The sequence below is a fragment of the Protopterus annectens genome, chromosome 2.part1 (assembly GCF_019279795.1).
Source record: "Protopterus annectens isolate FY-2018-M chromosome 2.part1, PAN1.0, whole genome shotgun sequence".
Lineage (NCBI taxonomy): Eukaryota > Metazoa > Chordata > Ceratodontiformes > Protopteridae > Protopterus > Protopterus annectens.
Window position 1 is genome coordinate 851,269,569 of NC_056729.1, and position 17,582 is coordinate 851,287,150.

Consider the following 17,582-nt stretch of genomic DNA (forward strand, 5'->3'; position numbering starts at 1 on the left):
ACAGAAGTCTTCCTCAAAAAGATGGAGGAAAAAGATAAATCTATGCAAACTGTTAAAGATTTCCTACAGGTACAGCCCACATAGCTTCAGTAGGCATTGGCCTTCTAAAAACTGGTCTTTCCTAGTCCCTGTCAGACCTACTCAGTCCAAACCCAGGGGCAGCAGACCACCAAGACTACAGTCTCAGGGTATGCACAGATCTAAACAACGGAGTGCTCCCACCTCAAAACTGGGGAGTAGTAAGCCACCATCCTATGGAAAAAGTTCACAATGACTTGTCCTTCACCCTACCAAGCCTTGCCCAAGTACTTGCACCCTTAGGAGGAAAACTAGCCCTGCACGCAAAAGACTGGGAGTACATTACCCAGGACAGATGGGTCTTGAACATTTGTATCCCAGGGATACAGATTCTACTTCCACTCACTGCCAACCCCAAGAGGATAGCCAGACCCCCCCCCCCAAAACCAGTGGGCAGAGGTCCAAAAGCAAGTACTTTCTCTTCTTAGTATCAAGGCTATTCAGCCTGTCCCAGCAGAACAAAGGGGACAAGGTTTTTACTCCAGACCGTTTCTGGTACCCAGAAAAGAAAACTCTTGGCTCCCTATCCTGGATCTGTCTATTTTCAACACCTTCCTGGTGGTTCCAAGATTCAAAATGCTTTACGCTCCAACAGCTGTTTCCTATGCTAGCCAAGGACTCCTGGCTAGCCACCCTACAATTATAAAAAGCTTATCTGCACATCCCCATAAGGGAATCTTGCAGGAAATATCTACATTTCAGAGCAGGCTCTATGCCCTACCAGTTCTCTGCACTTCCCTTTGGTTTATCTACTGCGCCCAGGGTATTCACAAAATGCCTAGCTCCAGACATTGCATATTGCAGGAATAGAAAAATTCAAATTTACCCATACTTGGATGATCGCCTGATTCAGGCAGACAGTCAGGAATTGCTACATCAGCACCTGACATTTGTAGAGAGACTTCTAACGTCACTGGGGTATACCATCAACGAAAAGAAATCGCGTCTGGTACCCAGCCAAAAGATTGTATTCCTGGGAGCAAGCTGGAACACAACTTCCCAGATGGCATTCATCACTCCAGAAAAACAGATTTATTTGACAAACTACTTCAATCTACTGGCCACCCAAACCCAGCTATCTGCAAGAAAAATACTGCAAGCCCTAGGGTTCATGGCCTCTTGCATTTTACTAATTCCGTATGCAAGACTGCATATGAGGAAACTTTAATGGTACTTAAAAAGTCTGTGGTGTCAACATTCTCAGGACCTGGAAACAATGATTCCTATCATTCCTTGCCTAAGGACAGAGTTCCTTTTGTGGGCAGAGGCCTGCTACCACAACAAGGGACTCCCTTTCACTAACCCCCAGCCACCCAAACACTAACAGACCTATCGGTCTATGCATGGGGGGCTCACATGGCAGGAAAATGCATTCAAGGCAAATGGAGCCCAAAACAAATGCACCTGCATATCAATTGGAAAAAAAAATGTCAGCTGTACAGAATGCACTGACAGCCTTCAAATACCTTATTATTCCAGGGCAACTATTAATAAAGACGGACAACAACACAGTTATGTGATACATAAACAAGCAGGGGGGAACCCATTCCTACCCACTCTGCAGGTTGGCCATGGCTCTGTGGAGCACAGCCTTGAGCAATCAAGTGCACCTGCAAGCTCAATTCCTGCCAGGCAAACTAAATTCACTGGTAGAAATCTAATGGACCCACACGAGTGGAAACTGGAACGCAGATCATTCAAGCTTCTGATCCATAGGTGGGGGGCACCAGAGGTGGACCTCTTTGCTTCCCCACAGAACTATCAATTGAGCACATATTGCATCAGAACTCCCCACAGCCAACCATGGAAAGTGGATGCTCTGTCCTTTATATGGGAAAACCTCTCAATCTGTGCCTTTCCCCCTCTGCCCCTATTCTCGAAGGTTCTACTAAAGATCAAACAGGACAAGCCAAGGACAATTTGATTGCACTAGACTGGCCATGTCAGCACTGGTACCCACTTTTGCGCAGTCTGACAGTAGTGCCACCATGGCACCTGCCTCAGATCCCTTCCCTGCGTCCCAGCAGGAGGGCCAGATTTTGCATCCTCGGCTGCAAACCCTGAACCTAGCAGTCTGGCTCATCCCTGAACACTTCACCAGCAACCCTCAGTAAATGGGTGCTGGATGTCATCCTTGAGGCAAGGAGGCCTAGTACTAGGAAATCCTATTCAGAAAAGTGAAAAAGATACTGTTCTTGGATCCAGTCTCAGGGAATGGACAGAACCGTGCCCAGCTTACCTCAAATCCTAAATTACTTAACAGAACTGCACCACAAAGGCCTGTCCTTCTCTTCAATTAAGATGCGTGTCTCTGCCATCTCGGCTCATTACAATACTAAGCCACCCCTCTTCTCTCACCCTCTGGTCAAACAGTTCCTGAGAGGGGCTAACAATTTAAGCCCCCCTCCCTCCTCAGGAGAGTTCCCACTCCAGCATGGAACCTTAACTTTGTACTGGAGAAACTCGCGCTTCCTCCCTTTGAACTTGCTGCTACAGCAGAGTTAAAATTCCTGTCTTGGAAAACAGCCTTACTTCTAGTCATCAGTTAAGCAAAAAGAGTGTCTGAATTGCAGGCTCTTGTGGCCGTGGAACCCTTCATTATTTTCCATGCGAACAGGGTTTCCCACAGGACTAACCCACCATTTATGCCCAAGGTGGTATTATGTGGCTTTAAACCAATCCATTCATTTGCCCACTTCTTTCCGTAATCTTCAGAATAAAGGGGAAAGGATCCTGCACTCCCTGGACGTGGACAGGACTAAACTTTTCAGAAATTCTGATCAGCTGCTAGTCTGCTTTGCTACAGAGGCAGAGGGCAAGGCCATTTCGAAGCAAACCATTTCTAAATGGATAGCACACTGCATCCATTTCTGCTACAAACACCATGGAAAACCTACCCCATAGGGGATCAGAACTCGTTCCACTAGGGCTACCTCAATCTCTGCAGCATTTCTCAGGGGAGTCATCCTGGAAGCTGCAACTTGGAGTTCTGTACACACCTTCTCCAAACATTACCACTTGCCTATCTTTTCTAAATCCAGAGCTGGATTTGCCACAGCAGTCTTACAAGGCCTGCTAGCCAACCCTAATGATTCTTGACTGCCTCCACCCTTCCTCAGCTTTGGGAATCAACCCAAGTGTGATGACTGCAACAGTGCAACACGAAGAACATAGTACAGTTGTGTACACTTACCATAAATGTAGATGTTCGAGTCTATTCACTGTTGCAGTCCTGGTTACCCTCCCTCCAGCCCCTTGAATTCTCTATACTTTCTACCTATCCTTTTTTTGACCGTATCTTATAACAGTGGTATTTACTTTTTACTGGGGGTATTCCACACCATGTAATTGCTTCCTATTTTGGGGGCTTCTGACATCTGGGGCAAGAAAAACTGATGTGATGGCATCTGCTGCATGTTTTATACCCCTGGCGACCTGACATCATGGAAGAAGTGACCTCATCCGATGCAGAAATCCCAAGACTCTGGTATACGGGCCGACTGAGGGCTACCTGCAGGCAGATAACCCAAGTGTGATTGACTGCAACAGTGAATACACTCTAACATCTACATTTATGATAAGTGTACACAACTGTACTTTCTCTAGGGTTGCTGGTAAAAATTTAAGAGGAGGGCCCTTTATGCATGTCCTAGATATCACTTGTGTGAACTAAGTGGTGACTTCCCAGCCGGAGGGGGGTTCTTAAAGGAAAATCCCACACTTGAATAAAATATGTATTTGTTTTGATATGTTGATATTCTCTGTGCTCCTAGGGGATCAGAATCATTGTAAGCATTTCGTCTTGTTTTGCTTACCTGTACCTCAAAATGACGTTATGGAGGTTGTCCATACTGACTTGATTTTGATTTCTGAGTCTGTGATCTTGTCCCAGAATTCCATATGATTTTCTGTAGTATTAAATTGTATCTTCCTGCCTCCATTTAAAGTGGTAGTACAGAGTTACTGGCTTTTAAATTCTGTATAAAAACCGAATTGGTGTTCCTTTTAACTTGATTGAACTATGTATACTGTAAAATTTTAAAAACGTGTATGGGACAATTACATTTCTTTAATACAGAATAGGTGAAAATGTAGTTTGTGTTGAAAGTTGTAGCTAAAAAAAAAAAAAAGACCATCTTTCCCCAACACTTGCTGGGTACAGTAGTAGGCAGCTGTGCTGGTTCATCAACTTCCGAGAGTCAGCAAGGCAAGACACAGTTGCCTATATGTTCTGATGCTATACTACTCAATTCTGTAGTTATTTGGAGAAAAAAGCAGTATTTCACTGGACCAAAAAAAAAAAAAGGAATGGAAAGTATTTCCTAGTTGTGTATTGTTGCAGTATAACCAATACTTGTTCCTGTAAAGATTTCTGCAATAACATGCTCTTTTGAAAAAGTTTCACTTTAGCTGTTGATGGTGCTTGGCTCTTTACTGACCTTTGTAAGATTATGGGTGGTGCAGTGATGGATCTGTTATTGTTTTCTCCTCACCATACGAGGTTCTCCGGTTCAATTCTCAGCTGGGGTGCCTTCTGTGCGGAGTCTGCATGTCCTCTCTGTGTGGGTTTCCTCTGGGTGCTCAGTTTCCTCCCACAATCCAAAGACATGTTTCTGAGCATTTCTTCCCAGGTCTCCCCTGAAAATGGTCTCTGTCCCAGTCCGACTTTACCTGTAAACAAATGTTAAATAAGATAAATTATGGGTGGTGACCAGCAATGAAAATACAAAATTTGTGTTGAACCTATGTACTATAGAATGAAACATTCCTATATGATTTTAGAATAGGGTAAAAGTGGCAGTGCCCTCATAATCCGTGGCAGGGAAGTAGGTGGAAAACAATTGAAAGTTATGGAAGGGTTCCTGGGAACTATACAACATATAAGTCATATTATAAGGAGAAAAACAACCTTCAGATAAGGTTGACTAACAGTACAGGGTGAAAGTTCCTTTTAACCAGCATTTCTTCAGAGTTGTAGAAGAAACTCTTCATTAATTAATATTTATCAATAATGTCTTATTCCTACCTTCTTTACCCAAGATTTGAAAGGTTTAAATTATTTTTTCATAGCAGCAGGTCTGGTCATCAACAGTAAGTGGACAGCTGCTGTCTGTCATTGATAATTAATTATACAGTGAAAAGTTTATTATTCAGGTGTGTGAAAACCAGTTGGTTGTTCACTGCTACATTGTATATCTAGCATTGCCCACAGGAAGAACTCTGTGTAGAGCTGCTACTGAAGAAACATATAGGTAAAACCGCTACCATTTTCTACGCAACAGTAGTGAAACTATAAAGCCAATTATGTTGATGGTTTAAGAGTCAGAATTCACAGTTTCAACACACTGTTTGTTTGTTTCTGAAAGTAAAATTTGCATAAATTAAAAAAAAAAAAAAAAAAAAAAAAAGCATTGGTGATGTTGCTCATGAGCATCCTAAGTTAACCAGCATGAAAATGAAACATACATAGACCACCTTTGCCACTCGTCTGTCTAGGAGAAATAAATGTGCAGCAACTGGAGTAAAACTAATGTTCTTTGTATGCATCTGACGGTGGTGCAGCGGTTAGTGTTGTCACCTCACAGCAAAAGGTTCTCCGGTTCGATTCTCGGCTGGGGTGCCTTCTGTGCAGAGTCTGCATGTCCTCTCTGTGGTCGCATGGGTTTCCTCCCACATCCCAAAGACATGCAAGGTGGATTGGACTCTCTAAATTGGCCCTAGGTGTGAGTGTGTGCGCATGTGTGTGCCTTCTGTGGAAGGTTGGGCGCCGGGCTGGCAACTCGACACTGTAAAAAAACTCCACTGCCAATCATGAGCGGACAGATGATCAGCTGTGGTGACCCCTAACCGGGAAAAGCCGAAAGAAGAAGATGATGCAGATGGGGCACACATGGGTAGTACATCACTAATATGTCCCCTGACTCTCCAGCTACTGATAGAGCCTAAAAGTAGTTCTGTACTGCAGTAATACTATTTGAAATGGGTAACTTTTGTAATGTCATGGTATAATGGCAGTACATCCACATAAAAAAATGTGTGCACCTTGCAGTCTGCAGTAGGCTACCACAAAGCTACACACTTTGTGAACACCCCTGAAACAGCAGGTACCCCAAAGGGTATGCTAGGAAACTGATGATGTGATCTAGCCGCAGAAAACCTTAAACCCCTGTAACCTTGTCTATAGGAATGTAATGATATTCATATTTTTTTTGGGGGGGGGGGCAGAGTTGGCATAATGGTTTTAAAGTCTTTACCTCACAAGTGCAAGATGCAAAGTTTGACTCTAACCTGTGGTTATTAGCTAGGCTTGTAAAAATCTGCAGATTGATAATCTAGTATTTACGTGTGAACCTATATGTAATGTTTTCATGTGAATAATATATTTCCTCAAATCATCAAATAAAGCAAGCTGTCAGTAAATCTTTGTCATCCATAGGTAAATCTTCAGTGTTTAAAATATACCATGTGTGCTTGGAAAAAAAAATGGTTTATAAACCTCCCCCTTATGTATTGAAATATTTGCGGACTAGTAGCAGAAGCATACTAGCTTCATAGCTGTGTCAGGTGTAAGTGTCTCTCATTTCATAAGATACAGTAGAGAATCTATTATCCAAACTAATTGGGACGTAGGGTAGTTCGGATAATCAAACCTACATTGAACTAGATAAAAAAAAAACTTATAAAATATTTTTTCTGCAAACAGGAAATACACTTTCAACCATTCAGCAATTCCAGCGGACAGTAAGGAATATTTTTCACAAACCAGCTCAAAAAAACACACACTAACCTTTACATATTCAGACTTTGTGGGTTTTCCTACCCAAAAACTTTGGAAGGCTGCGTTCGGATCATTGACATTTCTGATAATCTGTGTTCAGATAATCGGCTCTATACTGTAGATGGAGGTCCCTTCACAACCAGTTTTCATTTATTTAGATGGGGCATAGGTTTCAAGTCAGGAAATAGTACAGTGTTGCATATTGGTAGTAGGTTAATCCCCATAATTTTTTTTTTTTTTTTTTTTGCACATTTTGCATTTTAGAATGTGCTAGAACTGGTTCATTGTTGTAGTTATTTGGCAGTGGAAGCTTGCTCTTTTTGAGAAAGCCATTTGACATTTTATACATAAATTATGTGAGAAATTGTGATATGGGGGGGTCTTTGTTGACCATGATATTGTTTATCCCATGTGGCATGTTGTGATGAACTGCCTCTTGTAAACTACCTAAAGAAACATTTTTGTAGAAATTTCTGTGGTGATGGCACAAAATTTTGCACATTTTCTCAATTCAGCAATTTTAATGGTTTGGTTCAGCTGTAGCTTTCCACAAAACATGTCCAAGGGTCACTCTGCTCTTAGATTACAGGGAAATAGTCTAATGTTGGGATGATAAAGTGGTTTATAGGCTGTGGGAAAACAATAGTTTATTATGGTATGTTTTAGACAGCCCCCTCAGTGTTTGAAACCAAAAAGTCAGAAAATTACACTAAAAAAATTGTAGTGTAATTTTAAGGGTTTGTACAAGAGTTTTCATTGAATCTCTCTACGGAGTATGATTTGCAATGTTTTTGCAGACTTGCTGTCTTAAAAACATGAACTTAACAGAGAGAGTATTTATTCATTCTAGTATTTTTTTGAGTAATGAAGTATTAATGTTTTGCAGTTAACATTATAATTTGAAAGTGCTGCTGTTTCATATAGGCTTCCATGATTAAGCCCCCAGTGTTTTACTGGCCATTTATCCTTTATAACTCCTTGATCGTATGATTTAGTGGGTTTGTGGTTTTAGTCTCTGCAGTGGGTGTTTGCTGTTTGGAGTAGGTGCAGAGTCTTGGACTAAAGGGAAAAACTATATAGAGTTTCATGAAATCCAGTGAACTGAATAGGAAGGCATGTTAAGTGTTCAGAGCCAACATGATGGACACTTGCAATTCATTTTAGATAGGTGTCAGAATCCAAAGAACAGTGTATCCTAATGTATTTGAGTGTTTATTTGTGACAGCATTTTATGAAACCATGATGCATCATTAAAAAAATAAGTATAGGATTTGGGTGTTTTAAAAGGTAGTTTACAGGGTATGCATGTTGCAAATATCTTCAGTATTAAAGTAAACCCTTTCAGATGTTCTGCATTGCAATTGCCTAGTAAGTCTGGCGTCACCCTTCTGTCTTGGACATTCTTAAACTACAGTGGAATTTGACATTCTTTACTGCATTTTTCATGTTGTACATATTGTAATCCTCTGCATACCTTAACAGGATTTCACTATTTTTGTAAGACTCTGAATGTTTGAAGACTAATGCTGGGTCATATTATTTAAAGTTTAGTCTCTGTAAAGATTGTCTTTATCACCAAGTTTTATAGATCTTCAAGTATTATATAAAATATTCTACAAAGTCAAACACAAAGTAAAACATTCCAAATACTTGTAGGGTCCTTTTACTTTCATTTGTAAAGGTGTCCAGACTGACAGTCATTTATTAGAGCAGGGCTTCATTTTTCTTAGTTGCAAGCAGAGTTGATGCAGGTTTTGAAGTTTAATCCTCCATGGTATGCTTTCTTGCCATATCCCAGATATGTACTGTATGTGACTTGCTCTCTGAACTACCTGTAGGTATAGGTTAATAGGTAGGTACTAGGCTATCTGCCCGAGGGCATTTATAACCTAGCCAGAGTGTGTCAGCTTTCGCCGCCCCATTGATTAATTAACTGAGCCTCTGTCAAGCAGAGCCAATGAAGTGATCCCAGGGGTGTATTTTCTGTTAACCATGCACTCGTCAAGGCTTCTCTTGAAGAGTGTTAGTGAGGGGCTCTGCCTAATGTAGTTAGGAATTTTGTTCCAAAGCATGGGGAGTTTCTGACCGGAATCTATCCCTCCAGCATGTCCTATTTATTGTTGTGGCGAGGTTTAGCGCACTAGAGCGCGTGGCTCACAGTGACTTGGATTTCTTTAGGTGGAGCATGTCCTTCAATTCTGAGTTGGCATGGCTTTGTAAGTCGGGCAGAGATCACCTCTGAGTAAGCGATATGTCACTGAGTACAGCCGGACTGCATAGGACATATGTTTGAGGCCAGTAATCCTCTTGGTGAGCTGCTTTTGTGGTCTTTCCAGCTGTTGGAAGTGTCTTGTGAGGTACATCCCAAATGGGGCATTGTACTCTATGATGAGTCTGATGAGTGACGAGTAATGGGGCACTATAACCTCTTTATTTCTAGATGCGAACCCCTTAGTAATTAGATGGGCCACACAGGATTTCCTAACTACTTTGGCAATATGATTGTCAAAGGAGAAATTACCATCTACCTGGGTCCCCAGATCTCTTATTACCTCTCATGTATTAAGGGGGCTGACGCCTGTGTCGTAATTTGTGGGTGTTTTGTTTAGTTTTTCCCAAACGGGATGACTGCATTTTTTGGCATTTAGCTTAAGGCCATGACTTTGACAACAGGTGTCTGTCTCAGTAAGGCCTTTTTGAAGGATGTTCGTGTCAGCCGGAGAGTCAGTTATGGCTCCCAGATGTCCTTCATGGATGCATCTGCAGTCATAACAACTGGGTTGTCCTGTCGTCAGGCAGCCCTTCAGTCGGCCGGATTCCAAAGTCCGGGTCCGGCTTCGGCTGATGTCGCACTTCACCCGACGTCATCTCTGCTGGTCTCCGGGTATAAAGGCATCAGCCGACGCCATTTTCTTCAGTCTTTCTTGCCGCGTGGCGCCCGAAGCAGAAGCTGTTCGCAAGTGCCGGTCGGTCGGATCCAGAGATTACTACTACCGAATACTACTTCGAAGACTTCTAAAAGCTAAGTACCCCGTTGGGGACTCTCTCTTGCCTCAGCCGATGTCCGAAAAAGTCGATAACTGTTTAACTTGTGGGAAACAAATACCTCATAAAGATTTCCACTCTTACTGTTTGCCTTGTTTAGGCCCAGACCACGACGTAGCAGCCTGTTCGGCCTGTGCTTCCTTCAACCAACGAACGCTTAGGCGTCGGTCGGAGTTTGCTGAACAGTTTTTCGGTTCAGATTTTGCGTACATTATGCCGTCGGATCCTCCGACTACCCAAATTGTTAAACGCAAAGAAAAAGACCGACACTCGCGGTCCACGGTTTCGGCCGAAACCATGGTTAAGCAAACCGCGAGTGTCTCTGTTTCGGCCGAAACCAAGAAAACTGATCAAAGCACAGCTGAATCTTTGACTACTTCTGAGGTTCCTGCTACCTTACTTGAATCGGCCTCTGAAATTTTACCTACTCCAGTGGTTTCTAGTGGATTATCAGACACCATCCCTTTGGATGTCTCTACCCCAGCACGTGGTGCTGCTAGGCCTCCTGCAGCCATGTCCATTAAGGCTTTTGCCAGGGCCAAAGCAGCCAAGTCTACTAAATCAGTGCCTGTTAAACCCCCAACCAGGCCTATTTCTAGTTCACAAATGCTCACTCTGGCAGAAGATTTAATATCCTTAATTAGGGGATCTCAATCTCACCCAGACAGGGCCTCTCAGCCCCCAGAGAAGAGACCTAGGGCAGAGCCCCCCGAGCCTGTGTCCTCTGATGATTCTGCGGATGACTCAGATATTACAGACCAGCCAGAGGCTCCTTTCTCCAATTATGAAGACTCAGATGCTGAAGAATCCATTCCAGCTGCTTCTCCACCAGAAGAATTCTCCTTTGGGGAAACCTTACATGCCATGCGAGAACAATTCCAATGGCAGCAACAGGATTTCTCAGATTCCAGAAAAGACTTAGGACTTTTCTGCACCTTCCACAACACAGGCCCTTAGCTATACCTCCTGTTCTCTCTGTTGTGGACGATGCTTTTAATGATGTCTGCTCTGCACCAGATTCCTTACCTCCACCCCTGCCAAACCAGACAGATTTTACAGGGTACCTGACACTCATCATCACCTATACAAGGCCCCACTTGCAGACCCCGAAACTATATCCCAGGGGCCTAAGGCAGTAGCCTCGACCACAGCAAAAAACCCTATTCCTTCTGAAAGGGAAGCCAGGTCTTTAGACAGATGGGGCAAAAAAGTTTATACCTCAGCTACTCTCTCAGCTAGAGCTTTAAACTGTCAGTTTCACATGATACAATACCAAGAGTTTATGCTTGATCAGTTAACTAAAAAACTATCCTCTGATGACTCTATAGATAAGAAATATGTATTAGAAATGGTAAATAACATACAACAGGTTAGTAACCATTCCTTAAAATGTGGCTATGATGCACTGGAGGCTTCATTTAGATCAGCCATGACTGGCACAGTGATAAGAAGACATGCATGGCTGAAGGAACAAGTCTTACCGGATCATGTTAAAGCTAAGTTATTAGATGCTCCTACTTATAAGACCAGTTTGTTTGGTACACCTGCCCAGCAGGTAATGAAGAAAATGGAAGAAAAGGCAAAATCTGTTCAAACGGTTAAAGATTTCTTGCAGGTTCAGCCCCCAAGGTTTAGCAGGAACTGGCCTGCCAAAAATTGGTCCTTTCCTGACTCCACAAGATCCCAAAGGGGCAGGAATAGACGTTCCAGAGGCAGAAACCAATCCAGAGGAGGTGCCTACAGAGGACGACAGTGGCAAGGTAATAACAGAGGCACAGACACAGCCACTACCATTACAACAGCACAATCACAGTGACTTAACTCTACATCCGCCTACCAGGGAACAAATAGCAGCCCCATTAGGCGGAAAACTAATCTTATTTTTGAAAAACTGGCACTACATCACAAAAGACAAGTGGATTTTGCAAACCATAGACCAAGGTTACCGGTTCCACTTTCACACTTTACCAGTCAAAAGAGGAATGCCAAACCTGCCTCCAAATCAAAAAACAGAAGCTCTACAGCAGATAATGCAATTAGCGAAGATGAGAGCTGTGGAAAGAGTGCCAATAACAGAACAAGGCAAAGGATTTTACTCCAGACTATTCCTAGTTCCAAGAAAGGAAAAAAGTTGGGAGACCTATTCTCGACCTGTCCACCTTAAATACATACATCATTGTCCCAAAATTCAAAATGCTGACCCTACAGCAACTTCTTCCCATGCTGGGCAAGGAGTGTTGGCTGGTAACTCTAGATCTCAAGGAGGCATACCTGCACGTCCCCATTCGACCAATTTGCAGAAGATACCTCAGATTTCTTGCAGGATCAGAGCATTATCAATTCTCAGCATTGCCCTTTGGCTTATCTACTGCCCAGAGTATTCACAAAATGCCTGGCATCAGTAATCGCCCACTGCAGACTACAGGGAATCCAAATTTACCCATACCTGGACGACTGCCTGCTACAAGGGGACAACAAGAGCAAGCTGACAACAGATTTACAAAGGGTCATTTACTTGCTACAAGCACTGGGATACACAGTCAATTTACAAAAATCAAGGCTGATACCATCCCAAACAAGGACATTCCTGGGAGCGGAATTGGACACTGTAAAACAGATGGCATTCCTAACCGCAGAAAAACAAAAATAACTCCCTCTTTACTTCTTGGCTCTAACAAAACCGAACAAGTTAACAGCAAGAAATGTCCTGCAGGCCTTGGGCTACATGGCATCATGCATAATCTTGGTTCCACATGCCAGACTACATATGAGAAAACTACAGTGGTACCTAAGGAATTTATGGTCCCAACACAGGCACAGCCTAGAAGCAGAAATTCCACTAATCCCATGCCTAAAACAGGAGTTCCTATGGTGGGCGCAAGCATGCCAGTCAAACCCAGGCCTACCCTTTCACAGCTATCAAGCAAGCCAGACCATCACAACAGACGCCTCAGACCTAGGATGGGGGGCTCACATGCTGGACAAATGCATACAAGGATTGTGGGCAGGATCAACTCCACCTGCACATCAACCTAAAAGAAATGCTGGCAGTAAAACTGGCAATCCAAAATTTCAGACCATTTCTCAAAGAGGGCCATTTGATAAGGACAGACAACACCACAGTCATGTGGTACATCAACAAGCAGGGAGGCACTCATTCATACCCCCTATGCAGAATGACTTTGGAGCTTTGGAACCTGGCACTCAGCTACAACATCCAGTTACAGGCAATATTTGTACCGGGAAAGGACAATACTCTAGCAGACATCTTGAGCAGAACCACATCGGATGCCCACGAATGGATGCTACACCCGGACATCTTCAAGACCATCTCAAAGAAATGGGGAAGGCCACAGATAGATCTATTCGCTTCCCCTCTCAATCACCAGCTCAAAAAATTCTGCACAAGGACATTCCACCCACTTGCATGGAAAGTGGATTCGCTCTCCTTCAGCTGGAAAGGTCTAACAGCATATGCATTTCCACCTCTTCCCTTGATACACAAAGTATTACTAAAAATCAAGGAGGAACGTCCAAGGATAACCCTGATAGCCCCAAACTGGCCAAGACAACACTGGTACCCATTGCTGAGGAGCATGTCTCGGGACAACATGTGGCCAATACCCCTGATGCCTTTGATGTTAACTCAGAACAACTACAGCATCATGCATCCAAATCTAAAAACGTTGCAACTGACTGCATGGAACATCACATAGCAGCAACTAACCCAGAACTTTCCCAAAGGGTTAAAGACATTATCCTTGAAGCCCAGACCTTCAACAAGAAGGAACTATGCAGGAAAATGGAAAAGGTTTGTCATTTGGAGCACCGAAAGAGGAAAAGATGTGTCAATTATAGATATGGCTAACATTCTGGAGTATCTGGCAGAGCTTCTACATACAGGCCTGTCCTATTCCTCCATCAAGATACATGCATCAGCTATTTCAGCAGAATACAGCTTTGATCCACCTGTCTTTTCACATCCTTTACTCAGGCAGTTCCTCAGAGGAATCAAGAATGTAAAACCTCCAAGGAAACCACCATTGCCAGCTTGGGATTTGAACTTTGTGCTAGAAAAATTGACACTCGCACCTTTTGAACCAGCAGCTACAGCAGACCTACAGCATCTATCGTGGAAAACTGCTTTCCTACTGGCAATAACCTCAGCAAGGAGGGTCTCTGAGCTTCAGGCCTTAATGGCAGTACAGCCCTTCCTAATCTTCCACCAAGATAGAGTGTCCATGAGGACTAATCCTACGTTTATGCCTAAGGTGATATCCAGAGTGTCTTTAAACCAGGCAATCCACCTACCTACCTTCTTTCCCAACCCACAAAACAGAGGGAAAGAATGCTGCATTCCTTGGATGTACATAGACAGTTACGCTACTACCTGGACAGAACAAAAATAGCAGAAAAACTGACCAGCTTTTGTAGCCTATGCAACAGGAAGGGAAGGAAAAGCTATTTCCAAACAGACAATCTCCAAATGGATAGGAAATTGCATATGATTCTGTTACTCCTTCCATGGAAAACCAATCCCACAGAACATAAGGCCTCATTCTACAAGGGCAACAGCCACTACCACAGCCTTCTTACGAGGAGTGGCAACCAAGGACATTATTGAGGCGGCTACTTGGACCTCCGTGCATACATTTGCCAAGCATTATAACTTACCTTTGTACTCCAGATCCCGAGCAGGGTTTGCCACTGCTGTGCTGCAAGGGATCCTAACCACACCATAATCTATTTTTTCCTCCTCCCTTAGTTGGCTATGGTATTCTACCCAGTTGTTATGACTGCAGATGCATCCATGAAGGACATAGTACAGTTTTGTACCTACCATAAATGTAGATGTCCGAACTGGATAGCATCTGCAGTCAGGATTACCCTCCTCCTTCCCTCTGTGGTACTCCTAGGGTATTTACCCTCCAAATAGCTAGCTAGTGGGGAGTCTCTTATGGTGTATTTGTTTGTATATATGTACATACATGCTTATTTTTGAGTTTGCCTTCTATCCTTTTGGAAACATTGGCATTTATCCAAAAATTAGCCTTCCAGGAAGGGCAACTGGCATCTGGGGCAAGAAACACTGAAGAAAATGGCGTCGGCTGATGCCTTTATACCCGGAGACCAGCAGAGATGACGTCGGGTGAAGTGCGACATCATCGAGCGGACCCGGACTTTGGAATCCGGCCGACTGAAGGGCTGCCTGACGACAGGACAACCCAGTTGTTATGACTGCAGATGCTATCCAGTTCGGACATCTACATTTATGGTAGGTACAAAACTGTACTTTTCCAGTCATTGGCGAACTTGGTTAGCCATAGTCCTCCTGTGTTTGCCTGTACTTCTGAGAAATATATGCCGAACAGTAGGGGTCCCAGAACTGAGCCTTGTGGGGCACCACTTGTGACTGGTTTAGAGTCGACCTGGAGCCCGCTATTCTTACCGTGCAAGTTCTGTCTTGTAAGCCAGTTGGCAACCCATCTTGTGACATAGGGGTTTATGTTAAGGCTGGTGAGTTTTTCTATAGTACCCAAGTGAGGAATGGTGTCAGAACACCTTGGCAAGGTCAAGGTAGGCTGTGTGAACCAGCTTTCCCTTGTCTATGGCCTTGGTGACTGTCTTGAAGTCAACCAGGTTTAGTAGGCATGATCTGCCCTTAACAAAGCCAGACTGGGTCGGGTCAAGTGTTTGGAGGTTCCCAATGTCTTTGTTAATGAGTTCCATGATGATGCGCCCCATAGCCTTGCAGACCAGGCTAGTTAGGCTTATGGGGCAATAGTTACCAGGGTCAGTTGTGGACCCTCCTTTTGTGGAGCGGAATAACCATTGTTGTGCACCATTCTATGGGCACGCCTGTGGAGAGGCTGAGGTTGAACAGCGTGTTTAGGTGGGGGGTTAGTTCGTTCTATAGTTCGTGCAAGATGCAGCCTGGGACACCATCTGGCCCCATTGATGCTGGTTTTTTTTGGCTTTTGAAAGGGCTGTTTACACCTGTGCTTCTGTGATTTCCAGGACACTACACTTTTCCGGTATTGTTGTGGCCCCTTTTGAACGTGAGAGGGAGGTGAAGTAATCTGCCAGGATGTTGGCAATATCAGTAGGTTTAGTATATTTTGTGCTTTTTTGCACTAGCTCAGAGCATATCTGCGAGTTACCACTTAGATTCTTTACATAGCTAAAGAAGGCTTTGTGGTTATCTTTCGAATCCTTGGCTATTTTTTTCGAAGTTTAGCCTTGGATGATTTTATGAGGGACCTTAGTTTCTTACTGATACTGATCAGGGATGTCTTTCCTTCTTGGGATTTGCTTTTTTTCTGAACTAGTTTCCTCCTTTTGTTGTATAACCTGTTTATGGCAGGGGTCCACCAGACTGGCTCCCTTCTCTTAGGGGAGTGAGTCTTGGTTTGGTTAGGGATGGCACGATCCGTGCATCCTTGTAGGTGCTCATAGAGTGCAATTGTAAAGGATTCTGCATCTTGGGCAGTGTTATCCTTTAGCGTAGGGGCTGTGAAACTTACCACCTCTGCCTAAGTAAGGTGAAGTTTGCTTTAGAAAAGTTTTTCACTGTGGTTTCCTTGGCTGGGGGTGGTGGTGGGGTGTGGACATCCAGGGTGATTAGTTTATGGTTTGATCTAACCAGTGACTGGTTCATCTCTGGTACGGAATACCTGTCGCCCATGTTAGTGATGACCAGGTCCAATATGTTGTGGCCTCTGGTAGGGGAGTTTACCAGCTGCTCCAGGGCATTTGAGTTGATAAATTCCAGGAAGCGCTGAGCCTGGGAGTTTGTACTCGAGTAGTTTTCCCAGTTAATGGTAGGGTAATTGAAATCACCCAATATCAGGGTGTTCAGTAGGACCTTCATGTTTTCTAGTGTCTCCAGAAAGGCGGAGTGGTGGTCCTGGGTCATGGAGGGTGATTTTGCATTTCAGATTTGCCCGATGTTAGCTGCACATGGATGATCTCAGAGGTATCATGCTGCACCACTAACCTGGAGGTGTGGGTATCCTGGATGAATATAGATACACCCCCTCCTTTTGTGTTTCCGTCTGTGTTCTATGGCCGAAATGTGTGGTATGAGTTGTAGCCCAGTAGTGCTGGAGTGCTCTCTGGGGCCTTGAACCAGGTTTCGGTTACGCACAGATGTCTATGTTCTCCATACTTAGGAGTACTTTGAGTGCATGTATTTGGCATGCATCTGGCGTTGAGTAGCATAACCCTCATTTTTTTTACTTGTGCTGTTTACGGAGGTGGGTTTGAATTTTGAGCCTTGCCTAAAAAAGGCACTATGGGGGCAGTAAAAGCCTTGGCCAGTATTCGAAAGCCAAGGGGTGACAGGTGTAAGCAGTCTTGCGAAGCAATGCGGCTTGTCGAGCATGTCATCCCAGGCTGACAGACACTGGATCCCCCTTTGAATGACACCAGAAACTTAGCCAATTGTTGAAATTGATCATTTTTTCTTTATACTGAGGTATCATTCTTGGTGAGGGCAGGATGCTACTCAGGGTCATACCCGCCTGGGCTACATGATTAGAGAGCTCTTCCAGGTCTCTTTTTTTCATGTAGTCCAGGGAGGTACGTCTCAGGTCATTCACACTAGCATGAACAATGACAGAGTTATATTTGTACTTGTTCTGAAGTGACCTGAGTGCTTGTGTTATGTGGCAGATTCTGG

At 43.7% G+C, this 17,582-nt stretch overlaps 1 protein-coding gene across 1 annotated transcript in view; it reads left to right on the forward strand.

The window, feature by feature from the left end:
• Positions 1-17,582, forward strand: part of FAT1 (FAT atypical cadherin 1) — a gene marked incomplete in the record, with an annotated part of 1,563,619 nt that overhangs the window by 87,692 nt on the left and 1,458,345 nt on the right.